This window comes from Ornithorhynchus anatinus, chromosome 3, assembly GCF_004115215.2.
Source record: "Ornithorhynchus anatinus isolate Pmale09 chromosome 3, mOrnAna1.pri.v4, whole genome shotgun sequence".
Taxonomy (NCBI): Eukaryota; Metazoa; Chordata; class Mammalia; order Monotremata; family Ornithorhynchidae; genus Ornithorhynchus; species Ornithorhynchus anatinus.
Window position 1 is genome coordinate 122,681,685 of NC_041730.1, and position 4,736 is coordinate 122,686,420.

General features: G+C 46.3%; 1 non-coding gene across 1 annotated transcript; it reads right to left on the reverse strand.

Annotated features, from left to right (window-relative positions):
* Window positions 1-4,127: 4,127 nt before the first annotated feature.
* LOC114810635 lies at window positions 4,128-4,265 on the reverse strand. The gene has a single exon (XR_003758330.1). It is a non-coding gene; the product is annotated as a small nucleolar RNA SNORA7 (small nucleolar RNA).
* Between the last annotated feature and the right edge of the window lie 471 nt (window positions 4,266-4,736).

The window sequence follows — 4,736 nt, forward strand, 5'->3', positions numbered from 1 at the left end:
CTCCTCGACCTCTCAGCTGCCTTCGACACTGCCGACCACCCCCTTCTCCTGGAAACATTATCCAACCTTGACTTCACCGGCCTTGACTTCACTGACCCTGTGCTCTCCTGGTTCCTACCTTACCTCTCTGGCCATTCATTCTCAGCCTCCTTCACGGGCTCCTCCTCTGCCTCCCACCCAACTGTGGGGGTCCCTCAAGGTTTGGTTCTGGGTCCCCTTCTATTCTCCATCTACACCCACTCCCTTGGAGAACTCATTCACTCCCCTGGCTTCAACTACCACTGTTAGGCGGATGATACCAAAATATATATCTCCAGCCCCGATCTCTCTCCCTCTCCAGTGTCACATGTCCTTCTGCCTTCAAGACATCTCTATTTGGATGTCCTCCCTTCAACTCAAACTTGACTTGTTCAAAACAGTGCTCCTCATCTTGCCACCCAAACCCTGTCCTTCCCCTGACTTTCCCGTCACTGTAGAAGGCACCGCCATCCTTCCCGTCTCACTAGCCCGTAACCTTGGCGTTATCTTTGATTCCTCTTTCATTCAACCCACATATCCACATATTCAATCCATCGCTAAATCCTACCGGTCCCACCTTCGCAACATCGCTAAAATCCACCCTTTCCTCTCCATCCAAACTGGTACCACGTTAATACAACCACTCATCCTATTTTACCTGGATTACTGCATCGGCCTCCTTGCTGACCTCCCAGCCTTCTGTCTCTCCCCAATCCACTCCACTCCACACTTTACTCTGCTGCTCAGATCGGTTTTCTACAAAAACTTTGAGGACATGTCACCCCGCTCCTCAAAAAACTCCAGTGGTTGCCGATCCACCTCTGCATCAAACAAAATCTCCTCACCATTGGCTTTCAAGCACTCCACCGATTTCCCTCGTCTTACCTCACCTTGCTTCTCTCCTTCTACAGCCCAGCCCACACACTTTGCTCCTCTAATGCTAGCCTTCTCACTGTGCCTTGGTCTCACCTATCTTGCCGCTGACCCCACATCCTGCCTCTGACCTGGTATGCCCTTCCTCCTCAAATCCAACAGACAATTACTCTCCCCCCATTCAAAACTTTGTTGAAGGCACATCTCCTCCAAGGGGCCTTCCCAGGCTAAGCCCAGCCTTTCCTCATCTCCCACTCCCTTCTGTATTGCCATGACTTGTCCCCTTTGCTCTTCTCCCCTCCCATCCCCAGAGCACTTATGTACCTATCTGTAATTTTATTTAAATGTATTCATGTCTGTCTTCCCACCTGTAGACTGTAAGCTCACTGTGGCAGGGACTGTGTCTGCTTATTGTTGTATTGTACTCTCCCGAGTGCGTAGTGTAGTGTTCTGCACACGGTGAGAGCTCAATAAATACAATGGAGTTAATTGAATGAATGAATGAATGAATGAATGGTTATTAAACAAAGGTAAAGAACTAGAAACTAACTATAGATAATATTTAGTACCTTGCAAGCTTATGAATCTTCACTTCTACAATGTATTCAATTATTAATTCAGCTATTTCATCCTGACATATCTGTTCGATTTTATTCTTGTTCTTCCTCCTGCTCCCTCAGTTGGCAAATTTCGGGGGTATCTCTCTCTTCCCAGTTAGGATGGTAATCTCCTTGAGGGTAGGTAATATATGTTTTCCTTCTGATGCACTCTCCCAGGTGCTTAGTAATCAATCAGTACTACCATTTGTCAGCTGTGTGACTGTGGGCAAGTCACTTAACTTCTCTGTGCCTCAGTTCCCTCATCTGTAAAATGGGGATTAAGACTGTGAGCCCCACGTGGGACAACCTGATTCCCCTGTGTCTACCCCAGCGCTTAGAACAGTGCTCTGCACATAGTAAGCGCTTAACAAATACCAACATTATTATTATTATTAATTGTATTTATTGAGTGCTTTCTGTGTGCAGAGAACTGTATCAAGCACTTGGGAGGGTACAGTATAACAGAGTACAATATAACAGAGTTGGTAGATACCTTCCCTGCCCCCAAGGACTTACAGTGGAGAAAGGACTGACTACAGTGCTCCCTGTCCTCAGTAAATGCACAATAAATATCGTGGATTGATTGATCAGTTGAAATGGAATCATGATATGGGAATTTCGTGATGTTCAGATCATGTTTCCCCACTCCTCAAGAACCTCCAGGGGTCACACATCCTCCTCTTCATCAAACAGAAACTTCTTCTTACCATAGGCTTTAAAACACTCAATCACCTTGCACCCTTCTACCACACCTCACTAGTCTCTTACCACAACCCAGCCCACATACTTCACTCCCCTAGTGCCAACCTTCTCACTCTACTTCAATTTTGTCTACCTCACCGCCAAACTCTCGCCCACATCCTGCCTCTGGCCTGGAACGCTCTCCCTCGTCATATGCGACAGACAATTACTCTCCCCATCTTCAAAGTCTAACTGAAGGCAGAACTCCTCGGAGACGCCTTCCCTGACTAAGCCCTCCTTTCCTCTTCTCCCATTCCCTTATGCACCGCCTTGACTCGCTCCCTTTATTCTTTCCCCCTCTCAGCCCCATGGCACTCATGTACATATTTCTAATTTTTTATATTAATATCTGTTTCCCCCCCTAGACTGTGAGCATGTTGTAGGCAGGGAATATGTTTGTTATATTGTTACCCTGTACTCTCTCAAGTGTTTAGTTCAGAACTCTGCACACAGTAAGTGATGATGATGATGATGACGGTGTTTGTTAAGTGCTTACTATATGCCTAGCACTGTTCTAAACACTGGGGTAGATACAAGGTAATCAGGTTGTCCCATGTGGGGCTCACAATCTTAATCCCTATACAACAGATGAGGTAACTGAAGCACAGAAGTGAAGTGACTTGCCCAAAGTCACACAGTGACGGAGCTGGGATTAGAACCCACGACCTCTGACTCCCAAGCCCGTGCTCTCTCCACCAAGCCACGCTGCTTGCTTGTGCTCGATAAATACAATCGACTGACTGAAAGACTGTAGTGCTCTGAACTCAGTAAATGCTCAGTAAAGACCATGAATGGATCTATCAGTCGAAATGTAATCATGATATGGGAATTTCCTACTGTTCTAGGTTCTGACACCTGTTAACCACATAGCACTGCTCTCTTCCTGAGAGGTCGCTCGTTATAGCACCTTCTGTTTTCTGAGAGCTAGACTGTCAGTCCCACCTTCTACTCAAGAGAGCCCAGTATGGAGCTGTCAGCTGCATGTCCTATTTTGAAGTCAGGGAAAACATGGTAAGAATGGAGGAAGAGGGTCAGGCTACCTCATGAGAAGTCAGAGTCCCAGCCAGAGTCTCCTGGACCGGAGCCCATGGTCACATCAAGCTCCTTCTCTGATCTCTTTCTCTTCACATCATGAAACCCCATTAATCTGCATGCAGCAATCCAAACTCCAGTAAGTGGGCAAAGAGCCCAAAGGTTGGCATAATGGATGTCTTTGCCAGGAGGATATGGGCCTTGATATTATCCAATGGGCATCTGGATTATTAGCGTGTATTAGCCTGAGTCTGTCAGCTCCCTGACACAAGGTTGGATGGGTGATTACAACATAATCCCACTCTAACCAGCTCCAATTAAGCCTTCCCATAACTGGTGTGAAGACATTCTCTTTGGAAATGCTAACATCTACTCTGTCAAATTAAAATTAAAAAATCCCTAGTTTGGAGATTGTAAAATATTCACTTGTGGGAAAACTCTTCTTCTCGCTGTTTATAATAATTATGGCATTTGTAAAGCACTTACTATGTGGCCCAAGGTCACACAGCAGACGAGTGGCGGATTGGGGATTAGAACCCAGATCCTTCTGACTCCCCAGCCCATGCTCTAGCCAGTCACTAGGCCATGCTGCTTCTCTCAATCTTAAGAGATTCGATTCTAGGAGACTGACTTCATTCTAAAGCTTTGCTGCTTGTGATCCTGTCATGACATTTGATGTTAAATTGGAGTAGATACATGATGATCAACTCACACGCAATCCCTGTCCCACAATGGGATTCACACACTAAGAAGTAGGGAAAGCAGTAGGGAAAACTGAGTCGTTTCCCACCCATAGCGACACATCTCTCCCACAGAGCTCCGCTATCCATCTACAATCGTTCTGGTAGTGTACCAGATGGAGCAGATTGCAGCAGATTGCCTTCCACTTGCTAGATACTACCCAAGCAAGGAATGGAATGGGTAGGCCTCTGCTTAACTCTCCCTCCTGTAGCCGAAACTGGTAGAGTACTGGAAACTCTCCAGGTGCGACCCTGAGAGGGGATATCCATCTTACGGATATGAAAACTGAGGCCAAGAAAGGTTAAGTGATTTGTCCAAGGTAACATAGCGGGCAGAGCTAGCCTAGACTACAGGTCTCCTACTCCTCAGGCCCACGCTCTTTCCACTAGGATATACTGCATTGCGGTATTACCCTTCTGTACATTCCCCAAGAGTCTAGTACAGTCCTCTCTGCACATAGCAGGCACCCAATAAATACTGATGATGCAGAGAGGGCAGTGATGATGATTTAAAAGGTTAGGTCACTTTCCCAACTGCCTCAGGTATGGGAAAATAATAAAAATAATAATAATGATGGTCCTAGTTAAGTGCTTATTATGAGCCAAGCACTGTACTAAGCACAGAGGTAGATGCAAGCACATAGGGTTGGACATAGTCTCTGCCCCAATTGGAGCTCGCAGTCTCAACCCCCATTTTACAGATGAGGGAACCCCAGAGAAGTGAAGTGACTTG